Here is a 13,465-nt window from a genome sequence, read left to right as displayed (position 1 = left end):
AAGACGCTGGAGAGGGACCAAAAGACACTCGTTGTGCCGAAACCCGGGGTCGAACCAGGGACCTTTAGATCTTCAGTCTAACGCTCTCCCAACTGAGCTATTTCGGCCGTCTACCTACACCCTTTTCTTGCCTCTCCCCCTGGCCCTCCCCCTCCAATACTCGGACTGTGTTCGACCTTCGTTTCGGGGGGTTTTAGATTTCTTAAGTGTGACTGTCTAGTTGTCCGATATCTTCGCCGACCCAGAAAGACTCGGAGTCCACCGTCTTCCACGTGCGCGCGGGTTGATCCAGTTCCCGGCGGGCGGGGTGGCAGGTGGAGGAGGGGGCGGTGGAGGGGGGGGGGGAGGGCAACCCTGGCAGCCTTTCGCTCCGCGGCATCCTGTGAGTAGACCCAGGCACCGCTCAGAGAATAAAAGAAACCAAAGGTAAAACTTCTTGAGGTTCGTCATTTTTCTCTTCTTTTCATCCTTTCGTCTCTCATTATCTCCAAAAATGCTGAGAAATCTTGATAATAGGGAACACTAACTTTGAACCCCAATTAAGCAAAATGTTATCCCCAAAGATAATTCCATTCTTCTAATGATTAGGAGTAATAATAATTGTACTCAACTATTATTATACTTTAATTTCATTTTTAAAAGTGGAAATTTTTTCTCTCTTGTTATATAAGTACCTATATCCTTGATTTTGCCATGTGACCTGCAATGCTAAAATATTTACTTTTTGGCCATTTAAAAAAAAGTTTGCCGAAACTCCTGGTCTAGAGGACTATCTTCTCCCAGTCCTTGAGAAGTGTGTTGGAGAGGAGAGTAACAGCCTCCTTCCTGAAAAGTCCCTGCAGTGGCCATTCTCTGCTGTTCCGGAGTGGCAGTCATAGAGGGTACAATTAAAATGGCTCCCTGAATCCAGCTCTGGTGATGGGATGCTGGAGGGGCTGTGTATATCTACTCCAACCAGGCATCCTGCGTCCTGGGAAAGTACTATGGGGCGGATTCAGGGGTTCAAATAGACCTGTGGTAAAACAGACCTGATTCTATCGGTCACACGACCTCTATAAGCCACCCCCCTGACTGGTAGACCACAGTGGCATTTTGTGTTCCAATATTTAATGTTGGCTCAGAGCCGTGTTCAATAGTCTCCAAACAATCTCCTCGGTAAGTGGGTTGTCTGTGGGGAAGGCTAGAAAAGAAATATTTGCCATGTACCTTATTAGCTGTGTACCAAGTTCCCTTCTCACATGGAGCCAGCCTCCTCTTCACTCAAGGATATCTGGATTGGACTCCTGACGTGGGAGATATGAATTGAGGAAAGGCCAGCTGGAAGCCATGAGTTCTCTCTACCCGCCAAAATAATAGACACAAAGGATACTGCAGTTCTGGAAGAATTCTCAAGACAAGTGCCATCAGCAAGGACATGAAAGATGTGCTCGGTGGCGGTTCTTCCCACATCTCCATTCAGCTTGCCTGTCGGTCTGTGCAGAAGACAGAATCGTCATGGGAAGTGGCAGCGTGCTTTTGTGAATTTAAGGAAGTGGTGACTTCAGTTCTAGCTGCTGTCCCAGCTATGATTTCCTTGCTGGAACAAATCATCACAACCACTGGTACTTATGTGCAGCAATTGCTGTAGAAAATAGTTCATTCTTTATGCTGATAGAAACTGACCACTGTTTGGGGCTGAGTACTGTCTCTTCAAAATTATACGTTGAAGTTCCAACCCACAGGATCTCAGACTGTGACTGTACTTAGAGATAGGACCTTATTTTTTTATTTTTTTTTGAAGATTTTATTTATTTATTTGACAGCGAGAGAGGGAACACAAGCAGGGCAAGTGGGAGAGGGAGAAGCAGGCTCCCCGCAGAGCAGGGAGCCCGATGTGGGGCTCGATCCCAGGACCCTGGGATCATGACCTGAGCCGAAGGCAGACGCTTAACTGACTGAGCCACCCAGGCACCCCTAGAGATAGGACCTTTAAAGAGATAATTAAGGTAAAATGAGGTCCTATGGGTGGGCGCTAATCCAGTATGATTTATGTAAGGTCTGTGTCCTTATAGGAAGAAGAGACAAGGACACAGACAACATGCAGACTGAGGGGAGACATGTGAAGACACAGCAAGAAGGTTGCTTCAAGGAGAAAAGCCTCAGAAGAAACCAAACCTGCTGACATCTTGATCTTGGGCTTTGAGCCTCCAGAACTGAGAGAGAATAAACCTCTGTTGTGTAAGCCTCGAGTCTATGGCATTTTGCTCTGGCAGCCCTAGCAAACTAATACAGCCATCAAGCATGGTTTGTCTTTGGCTGGCAGGGCCAGCAAGATCCTCCTGCTCTCACTTGAGGACATTCAACATTTCCAGCCTTTAATAATCGAGTCACAGGACATTGATCACGTCTCCATTTTGCAGGATGCGGTATTGGTCCATTATATCGATAATAACACGCTTATTGGGCCTGCTTTTGACTCCTTGGTCTAAAAGTAGCGGGTGCTTTAGACTCCTTGGTACAATACGTGCAAGCCGCAGGGGGAGAAATGAGCCCTACAAAAGTTCAGTAGCTTGTCACCTTCAGTAAAATTTCTACAGAGTATGTCAAGATAGCCCTTCAGAGGTGGTGAACGAGTTGCTGCTTCTGGCTCCTACCACTAGGAAAGAAGGAAAATGTCCAGTGGACCTCTTTAAGCTTTGGAGGCAATACAGAGTCAGTTGGACCTAATACTCTGACTGACTTACCAAGTACCTTGGAAAGCTATCAGTTTTTTAAAACTGAGGTATGATTGACCTATAACATTGTATTACTTTCAGGTGTACAACATAATGATTCAATGTTTGTGTGTATTGCAAAGTGATCACCACTGTAAGTCTAGTTAAGGTCCGTCACCATACATAGTTACAAAATGTTTTTTCTTGTAATGAGAATTTTTAAGATGTAATCTTTTAGCAACTTTCAAATATGCAAAACGGTATTATTATCTGTAGTCACTATGCTGTACCTTACATCCCCATGACTTATTTATTTTATGAATGGGAATCACTCCTTTCACCCATTTCGACCCCCAGCCCTGCCTCTAGTAACTACGAATCTCTCCTCCGTATCTAGGAAAGCTCCCCATTTGTGTGGAGCCCAGAAAAAAGAAAGTTGTGCAGCAGGTCCAGGCTGTACGAGGGCGACACTGACACCTCACCCCTATGACCCACCAGAGCACTCGGAAGTGTGTGAAAGACAGAGATGGCATTTGGAGTTTTAGCATTCTTCTATAAGTGACGCACAGGACAAACCTTTGGGATTCAGTAGCAAGACTATGGCATCCTCTGCAAAGTATTATCCTCTTTTAAAAAAATAGTTTCTGGCTTGTTACTGGGTGCAGGAGAGCATGAATGGCTGAGCACGAGTCACTCAGTTACCATGAGAATAGAGCTTCCAGGCGTGACAGAGGTCTTCCCTAATCTGTGCAGCTGTAACGCTGGGCGTGCATAACATCAGTTCCTCATCAAGTAGAAATAGAATATCTGAGCGGGTCTCCATGCCGGAATAATTTGCATGAGAAAACAGCGTATATTGTCTTGGCCCTTTCACTTGGTACGTATCTTCAGCCTTCTTTTACAGCCTCATAGGGTGGTTCTCTGGGGTTTTCTTTCAAATTTTTATTTAAATTCTAGTTAGTTTACAGATAGTGTGATATTGGTTTCAGGAGTAGAATTCAGTGATCCATCACTTACGTACAACACCCAGTGCTCATCACATCCAGTGCCCTCCTTAATGCCCATCACATCCAGTGCCTTCCTTAGTGCTCATCATCTTTAATACCCCATCCTTCCACCCACTCCCCTCCAGCAACCCTCACTTTGTTCTCCATCATTAAGAGTCATGGTTTGCTTCCCTCTCTCTTTTTTTTCCCTTCCCCTATGTTCATCTATTTTGTTTCTTAAATTCCACACATGAGTGAGATCATATGGTATTTGTCTTTGTCTGACTGATTTATTTCACTTAGTGTAATACCCTCTAGTTCCATCCATGTCATTGCAATGGCAAGATTTCATTCTTTCTGATGGCTGAGTAATATTCCATAATGTATATATATCACATCTTCTTTATCCATTCATCTGCTGATAGATATCTCGGCTCTTTCCACAGTTTGGCTATTGTGGACATTGCTGCTATGAACATTAGGGTGCAGGTGCCCCTTCTTTTCACTACCTCTGTGTCTATGGGGTAAATACCAAGTAGTGCAATTGCTGGGTTGTAGGGTAGCTCTATTTTCAACTTTTTGAGGAACCTCCACACTGTTTTCCAGAGTGGCTGCCCCAGCTTGCATTCCCACCAACAGTGTAGGAAGGTTCTCATAGGGCATTTCCTATAACTGAAGAAGAAAAAAAGGCCAGGCATGGTTTACAGGTGGTTCTGCATCATATGCTGGAACCACACAAAAATTAGCAGCTTCCAAAGAATGTGAAGGCCGGTGGTAAAGGCAAATCTTCCCACTAGGTGTAGCTTCAAGCAAGGCATCCGGCTGCTTTGCTTACAAGGGCGGATGTGAGGCAGAGGTCTACACTAATTAATAGCTAATAGTTTGGCTAGATGAGTAGAAGTTTGGAAGGGAAATTATTGGTAAAGTGGTGACAAAGAAGTCTGGGAAGGAGGCAGATGGATAGATTTCTCCAAATGTGCAGAATCTAAGGATATTTGTTTCCCCGTGAATGCTCCCCAAAGAGCAACCTCTTCAAAGGGGAATCTTAACAGGCAGGTGAACAGGATGACCCATTCTGATGGATGATGTCTGTAAGCTTCTCCTTAGTCATCACTATCCTTGTCCAATGAGCTTATGAACAGAGTGGCCATGGTGACAGGGATGGAGGTCATGTATGGGCTCAGCAACGTGGACTTTTATACAGCAAAATAAATCTGGTTCAAGCCTCCTCTAAATGACCCAACTACCAACATTACAGACAAACTCTGAGCCTCCATATGCTATCATTCCACGACGGAGCCAGCTACCCCCCTGGTGTCAGGTTCATTACAATTGACCCCGTCCATATTAGAGGGTCAGTGTGTATTTTCACCTGAATAGAAACTTACCCTGGGTATAGATTTGCCTTTGCCTCTCACAGTGGTCCTGTGAAACCACCATCCATGAATTTATGGAATGTCTTATGTTCCACAGCATGCCACAGCATTGTTTCTGAGATAATGAACCATTTTATAGCAAACGGAGTACGGCAATGGGCTAATATTCTGGAGTTGGCTGGTCTTATCGTGTTGCCATCACTCCGAAGCAAGCAACTGACCTGATATGATGGTGGAATGACCTTTCAAATACTTGGTTATGGCACAAGCCAAGAGACATTTCCTGGGAGCTAGGGTAATGACTTCCAGGAGGGGGTAAATGCTCTGAATCAGTGACCAGTATATGGCACCGTAACTCTCTCATCAGGATTCATGGTTGCAGGAATCAGAGAGAGGAAACGGGACCGAGTCCCTCTGCCCTCATAGCTGGTGGCCACAGGAACATTGTGCTTCCTGTCTATGGCACTGATGACCTTCGTTCTGACTCCAAAGCCCTTACATGTTTCTTCCATTGCTCTCTGTGTGATTGGAACTTGTGTACAACAGGCATGATTTTATTTAAAGAGTTAAAAAGAGGTGGGGAGGTGGTCTTAGGGGGGATGCCAAGGAGAACTTGAAGACATGAAATCCCTACATTCCTGATGCCAGTCTCTGAAGAATTCCGCTCAGGACCGAGTGGAGGAGGGTGTGGCCTGTTAAGTTGTGTAAATGAGCGGAGGGATGAGAGTTCTTCATGACAAGAACTGAGCACATTTCCTACATCCGGTAAGGATGGGAGACCTATTGTGGTTACACCAGAACAGTGTGGATTCAGTAACCCCCTCATTTCCAACTCCACTTTTCTCAACCTTGGAAGCACCGAGTTGATGGAAAGAGTGATTAGTTCTCTTCTGTGGAGCACCCCAGTTTACTTGCTTGGGAAGAGTCATGGTGCATGGCTCACTCCTTCTGGTGACTGCACAGGATGATTTGCACTCGGAGGCAGAAGGGCGGAGAAGAAGGCGGAGGGTTAGTCGCCGGGCAGGTTTGCTTCTCCTTGATCTGCAGCTACGGCATTGACCCAGGCACATTTGAAAAAATAATGCCCTTTCAGAGATAATTGCCTAATAATCTCTTATTGTTTCTTTCTCTTCCTGTTCTTTTCCTTTCATGCACGTCCACATATTGCCAATGGAATAGAATCCTCAAGCTTGATCTAAATCTTCCGTGTCTGGGGTCTCTGGTTCAAGAGATCCTGCAGGAGCCAGATCTCTCTTTTTTGTGTGCTTCACACAGACGTTCCTTGGGAGGACAGGCACCATCAGTAATGATGAGGCCCATGGAGTTGAAATGGGTCAAGAGCAAAGGCAACCCATGGAGGGTATGCATCTAACTTTGACATGAGCAGGAAAAAGTGAGTAAATTAATACAAAGAGAGGAAAGTGAGAAAGGTTTGTCTGAAATGGTTTAAGAGACTGAAGGGGAAGGGCAGGAATGACGGAGCTAGATGTTGAACCCAGCACTTCATTTCATGTTCTCTACTGCTGAGCTATGCTCTCTGATAATCCAAGAAGTTGAGAAAAATACTGTACCTGCTGTCTTCCATTATTTGCTCCTGGTCTCCATGAAATGAGTGTAAACATGGAGATAAGGACTTAAAAATGTTGTAGAATCTTTTACTAGCTTTGACCCCCAAGTGCTTGACCAGAGGACCCGAGGTATCTAACCGAGTGTGGGTCTGGCGCAGGCTGTCCACCTGCTCAGTGGAAACAGTGCAGAGACCAGCAGGCTGGTCCAGGGAGGCGAAATTTTACCTCTAGCCATCTTCGGTTTTCAGCGGGGACTTTAACAGAAAGGCAGATGAACAAGAGAAAAACAGAGTTTATTAACACGTGTGGTGCATATCACATGGGATTAACCTAAATCTACAGTAACTGAAAGCAGCAGGTTAGAACTTCTTAGCATCTCGGAAAAAGAACAGTAAATTTACAGAGAAATGACAGGACAGAGGAAAGCAGTTTTAGGCTCTAAGGGTAGCAAACTGGGAAGGTAGATACACAGGAAGAAAGTAATGGAGAAGGTTTGTTTGCTGATTCCTCTGGTGCCTCTCTGGGCTGGTAAGTGTCAGTCTCCTGTAAAAGGAGACTTTACGTCCTGACTTTAGGCAGAAATGGGGAGGGTAGAGAGCGCTTTCCTTGTGTTGGTTCCTTCTTAACTGCTTTCTGCTCAAAGTAATTTTTATGTCAAAGTGATATATTTTGGGTCACAAATTTTGGCTTCCTTCCCTTCCTCATCATGTGTAGTGGGACGATGTTATGGCGGGTGATATTTTAGGGTTAATTTGTCAGCTAACCCCAGAGCATATGAAGACCTGAAAAGTTACAAGTATGTCTTTTTGTATCTTGTTATATTTAAATGCTTTCAATTAAGTCAATTTTTAAAATTTACAGTTTAACATTGGTAGCTAAATTAGAATTTTAACATTGTCATTTATCAAAGCAGGAAAGAATATCCAATGGAAAAAAGACAGTCTCTTCAACAAGTAGTGTTGGGAAAATTGGACAGCCACATGCAGAAGAATGAAACTGGACCATTTCCTTACAGCACACACAAAAATAGACTCAAAATGGATGAAAGACCTAAATGTGACACAGGAATCCATCAAAATCCTAGAGGAGAACACAGGCAGCCACCTCTTCAACCTCGGCCGCAGCAACTTCTTGCTAGACATGTCTCCAAAGGCAAGGGTAACAAAAGCGAAAATGAACAATTGGGACTTCATCAAGATAAAAAGCTTCTGCACAGCAAAGGAAACAGTCAACAAAACGTTAAAGGTAACCGACAGAGTAAGAGAAGATATTTGCAAATGACATACCAGATAAAGGGCTAGTATCCAAAATCTATAAAGAACTTACCAAACTCAATACCCAAAGAACAAATAATCCAATCAAGAAATGGGCAGGGCACCTGGGTGGCTCAGATGGTTAAGCGTCTGCCTTCGGCTCAGGTCATGATCCCGGGGTCCTGGGATAGAGTCCCGCATCCGGCTCCCTGCTCAGCGGGAAGCCTGCTTCTCCCTCTGCCTCTCTCTCTCTCTCTCTGTCTCTGTCTCTCATGAATAAATAAATTTAAAAAAATCTTTAAAAAAAAAAAAAAGAAATGGGCAGAAGACATAAACAGACATTTCTCCAAAGAAGACATACAAATGGCTGGCAGACACATGAAAAAGTGCTCAACATCACTTGGCATCAGGGAAATACAAATCAAAACCTCAATGAGATACCACCTCACACCATTCAGAATGGCTAAAATGAACAAGTCAGGAAACGACAGATGTTGGCAAAGATTCGGAGAAAGGAGAACCCTCTTCCCTTGGTGGGAATGCAAGCTGGTGCAGCCACTCTAGAAAACAGTATGGAGGTTCCTCAAGAAGTTAAAAATAGAGCTACCTTACAACCCAGCAATTGTACTACTGGGTATTTATCCCAAAGATACAGATGTATGAAAAGAAGGGGCACCTGCACCCCAATATTTATAGCAGCAATGTCCACAATAGCCAAACTGTGGAAAGAGCCCAGATGTCCATCGACAGATGAATGGATAAAGAAGACACACACACACACACACACACACACACACACACACACACACACGAATATTATGCAGCCATCAAAAAATGAAATCTTGCCATTTGCACTGATGTGGATGGAACTAAAGGGTATTATGCTAAGTGAAATAAGTCAGTCAGAGAAAGACAAGTATCAGATGATCTCACTCATATGTGGAATTTAAGAAACACAACAGAACATCATAGGGGAAGAGAGGAAAAAATGACACAAGACAAAACCAGAGAGGGAGACAAACCATAAGAGACTCTTAATTATAGGAAACAAACTGAGGGTTGCTGGAGGGGAGGGGTTTTGGGGAATGGAGTAACTGGGTGATGGACATTGAGGAGGGCACGTGATGTAATGAGCACTGGGCATTATATAAGACTGATGAATCACTGACCTCTACCTCTGAAACTAATAATACATTATATGTTAATTAATAGAATTTAAATTAAAAAAGAAAATTCAAAAAAATACATTTATGTCATTTATTTATTAAAGATTTTATTTATTTTACTTGAAAGAGAGAGGGAGGGAGAGAGCACAAGCAGGGGGAGCAGCAGAGGGAGAGGGAGAAGCAGGCTCCCCATTCAGCAGGGAACCCAACTCAGGGCTGGATCCGAGGACCCCAGGATCATGACCTCAGTGGAAGTCAAGATGCTTAAGCGACTGAGCCATCCAGGTGCCCCATGTCATTTATTTTTAAACCTAATTTATTGAAGACTAGATTTATTTTGACTTTTTTTTTTGGTCAAAAAAGCAGGAGTATCTCAATATGATAAGGATAGAAATGATTGCAAAAAATGAAGACCAAAATTGGTCCTACTGGTTTTAGGTGGAAAGGTGATCTTTCATAGGTTAAATTTAGTTTTGCAGTTTTCACTGATGGTGAAGTGCTAATGCATGCTGGGGTATTTGCAGAAATGTGTTGATTAATCAAGCAACAAAGCCATTAAAACTTAAGTTACATTAACACGAAAACATGAAATATATTCAAAACAAAAAGAGTTCTTTGAAAGGAAGATTGAATCCAAGAGCAGATGTTCAATATTTTACATAATAACATTAGTGATCCAGGCTGTTACAAAATGGTACTTTATCAAAAACTGTGATTGCCAAGACATTAGTGAAGGGTTGCATCAAAGATGTTGACCTAGAAATGATAAATGAATATATGGCAAAATAAAATAAAATAAGGTGATTTAGTTTCCACCCAAGGAATACTAAGAAAGAAGTTATTCATGAAATTGAGTTTTCATATCTGAATTTTTATGACCTTAGTTTTCATCTGCTTTCAGTTTTTAGTATTCTAATCTCAGTAGTGACCTTGTCCTTCATTTAAGAATATGCTTAGTGTTGTTCTTTCCTGGAGCCCTTAAAATTTAGAAATTCCAGACCGGTGCAAAACCACCAGCGATGGCACGTCATCGGCAAGGCTGTTTGGCAGAAGAAAAATTAAAAGGCTCAGTTAAAATGACCACAGATGTTCAATAATTTTCCCCATGTCACCAGAGAAATCAAGATGGCCTAATGTCAAATAATTTCTCATAAGAACATGCACAGCACTTTCACACACACACACACACACACACACACACACACACACACACCCCACACACAATATAGAGATACTTCTTTTATGGGAGATTTCAAGGTGTCTTTTGACTGACCCTCATACTACATGCACACACATAGAAAACCTCAGGGTAGAAATGAGTTAAAAAGTGTGTTGCAGGAACACCTGGGTGGTTCAGTCAGTTAAACGCTTGCCTTTGGCTCAGGTCATGATCCCAGAGTCCTGCCCCCCATCGGGCTCCTTGCTCAGCGGGGAGCCTGCTTCTCCCTCTCCCTCTGCCGCTCCCCCTGCTTGTGCTCATAATAAATTGAAAAACCCACACTGTTTACAGATTGTAGTGTGGCAAAAAATTTTTTTTCTTTTATGAATAACTACATATTTACAATATGTACAGAATTCAAAATAAGGAGTGAAAATATTTGGAGGAAAATAAGAGTGTAATCTTAGAACATGTTTGATGGAATCACCAGGTGTGAGGGATGGGTAGAGGTAGGTCTCGGGAAGAGTGGAAGGTGTGTCTTCCGTGGCTTGGATGCTGTGTGAAATCCGGGAGGTGCAGAATTGCTTGGCGACTCCTCTTGCAGCAAAGGAAGGTCTGCTTTGGGTGGAGCACGCCCCCTCGAGTTGGTGTAGGTTAATTCACTGAACAATTGGTGATTGGTCATGACTTGCCAATGTGGCCCACGTTTATGGAGTGGGAGAGATGAGGGGCTCCTAAACTCATGAAGCAAAACCTTCACAGTGCCTCTTGATTAACGCAGCGGTTTGGTTTCCTGAAAGGGGCACATTATTTGCGACACTGAATTAACAGAAACCAAACCAGTCACCTCTTTTGTGATCAAGAATAGCCTTTCTCTTTCACTCAGAGCTCTTGCTTTGCACTTAAGTGTCCCTGTACAATATTTTCGCCTGGTGTAAGTCAGACACAAAAACTATTTTACTTTATGAACTGGGTGGTCTGATCAAGTTCACGAGGACTCATCAAAGTTATTATTGTTATCGGGACTGTGGATTCAAAACTCCCTTTGGAGGAAGGTAGAGTTGTCCCACAACATAAAGCAATTGCCCCAAGTCGGGGGACAAGGTGCGTCTGCGCTCTTTGATGCTTCCCCAAGTACCCAGGACTCCTACCCCAGAGTCTGAGCTCAGGACCAGTGAGAGGGAAGTTTTCCCATACTCTGGTCACCTCTTTAATTTTGGAATCCAAACAGGGCAGGGCAGTGTGGCAGGTCTCTGTAGTAAACGAGCATCTTCTGCCTTCTAAGCTCACACCCGGCATCCTTGAACATCTCTCAATCTTTCTAGAGATGGCAAGGGAACAGAGAGCGGCCTGCTTCTTCGGCTGGGATGGACTGTCCCCGACCTGTCACCTGACCTGTCATCAGGGCCAGCTGCAGGGGACGGTGACCAGCGCCGCTGGCAGGGCTCAAGACCCAGCAAATTTTGCAGCTGGCCGGTGCTGCCTCTCATTACTGGGCACTCCCGTGTTCTTCGTTCCAGAGAAGAAACTGTTCTCCCCGAAAGTACTAGAGCAGGTTGACTTTTTCAGATTTTCTAGGCCTTTAATTTTAAATTTTCCCTCCCATCCGGGAAAAACCCTCTTGACCTGGTTCCGGATGCTAGTTTGGGGCGCATGGAAGACGAGGTGGGTATGGTTTAACTGTCTTAGGAGCTGCCCTTTCAGGTTGGAGAGGTTCCTGCTCTCGGAACTCAGATTTCCCACACAACTCAGTTTCTGTGGAGTATGAGACTTTAGAGAACACAGCAGCGGTTGCTCAGGGTGGATGGATAATAAAAATGCCGACTTTTGAGTAAACGAGCATTAATTATCACCTTGTATTCCAAGATGTCTGTCTAGGCAGTTCGCTAAGAGAGCATCCTCCTAACACAACGGAGAATTGCAGACCGAAACCTGGGGTTTTTCATCCAGAAACCAAAAGATCCCTGTAGCGGAGGTGCAGGAGGAATCGGGGAGGTGGAGGTGCCGGGGGTCGAACCCGGGGCCTCGTGCATGCTAAGCACGCGCTCTACCACTGAGCTACACCCCCAGGGCTTTTGCTTCCTCTTTTCCCTTTTTTTAAGAAGCATTTTAATCACAGCCATCTACCTCCCCGGGAGTCCTGAGGACCTGAGACTGCTAACAAAGACTCTTTATATACAGCTCCCTTATTTTGGAGCCCCCTAGATTGCATTCTCTTTCCGGCTGCATGAAGAGGAAGGCAATGATGCTGGACAGAAAGGCACCTTTCCCAAGGTCCATTCGTGCTGCTCAGCCCACCTTAAATCCGGGGCTACACACAAAGGGTTAGGAGAAGACGTCAGGGAAGAGCCCCGTCTTGGCTCTGTCTGCTGAAAGAGCGACACCCTGGTGACAGTGAGGAGAGCTGGTGTCCTATCTTAATTTCCTAATACGGATCCCCACCAGCAGGAACCAAGGCTGCCGGAAGGATCTCCTGTCCCCGAGGCTTGGGGCAGGGAAATCACAAGAGGAGCCTGGACCATCTCTCCCTGCCAGAATGTAAGAAATGCTCAACAGACGCTGGCTGACTTAGAAGGACACGGCGTCTACTGGACAAATCTTGGAAGCACTGAACATTACAATGGACAAAAACCTGGGGCGCCTGGGTGGCTCAGTCGGTTAAGCATCTGGCCCTTGATCTCAGGTGGGCGAGCTCGAGCCCCGCAATGGGCTGGCGGTGGGGTCCACTTAAACAAAAATAAGTAAATGAATTTAATGGCTAAGATAAGAATGCCTGAGTCTACACTGATCAAAGGAAGAGGGAGGGGAGGAAGTTTTCTTTACAACGGTATGCCCCTCATACTGTGACTTTGGTGGAAGTAGCCCTGAGTTCAAAGATCCACCTACACCTCCGTCATTATGGTTGGAAGGGACTGATTTTTAGTGTGTTGTGCTAGGAATGGGCTCTTTCTCTTCCTTCAAGTTCCCCTCGGAAACATTTTTCCTGAAAGGTGCAATGTCCACAGGAACGCGCTTCCTAATCTCCTTTCCTGTTTCTGGTCCTTGGGGCTCTCAGAACCAGAGAAGCAGTGCCCGGGACCGAGCGAGGACGGCCCCTCTCCAGAGACGTGGGGCGCAGCGATTTAGGAGGGTAGTGACCGACACACTCTCTGCTCCTCATTGCACACCAGTATTGTGAAGCAGTTACACCGCAGTCTTATCTCTTCCCCTGGACCTGAATTGCCTGAGCACCTCTAGTGGTACGGCCTGCCTGCCTGCCTTCCT

The 13,465-nt window shown here is 44.8% G+C and overlaps 2 non-coding genes across 2 annotated transcripts; both read right to left on the bottom strand.

Moving 5' to 3' along the window:
- Nucleotides 1–34: 34 nt before the first annotated feature.
- TRNAF-GAA (transfer RNA phenylalanine (anticodon GAA)) lies at nt 35–107 on the bottom strand. Its single transcript has one exon. It is a non-coding gene; the product is annotated as a tRNA-Phe (tRNA).
- A 12,090-nt stretch (nt 108–12,197) lies between these two features.
- Nucleotides 12,198–12,269, bottom strand: TRNAA-AGC (transfer RNA alanine (anticodon AGC)). Its single transcript has one exon. It is a non-coding gene; the product is annotated as a tRNA-Ala (tRNA).
- Between the last annotated feature and the right edge of the window lie 1,196 nt (nt 12,270–13,465).

The sequence above is a fragment of the Callorhinus ursinus genome, unplaced genomic scaffold, assembly GCF_003265705.2.
Source record: "Callorhinus ursinus isolate GAN/ISIS: 27379988/994484 unplaced genomic scaffold, GSC_fseal_2.0 scaffold109, whole genome shotgun sequence".
NCBI lineage: Eukaryota > Metazoa > Chordata > Mammalia > Carnivora > Otariidae > Callorhinus > Callorhinus ursinus.
The sequence above is the reverse complement of the archived record's forward strand: the minus strand, read 5'-3'. Positions and strand labels throughout refer to the sequence as shown.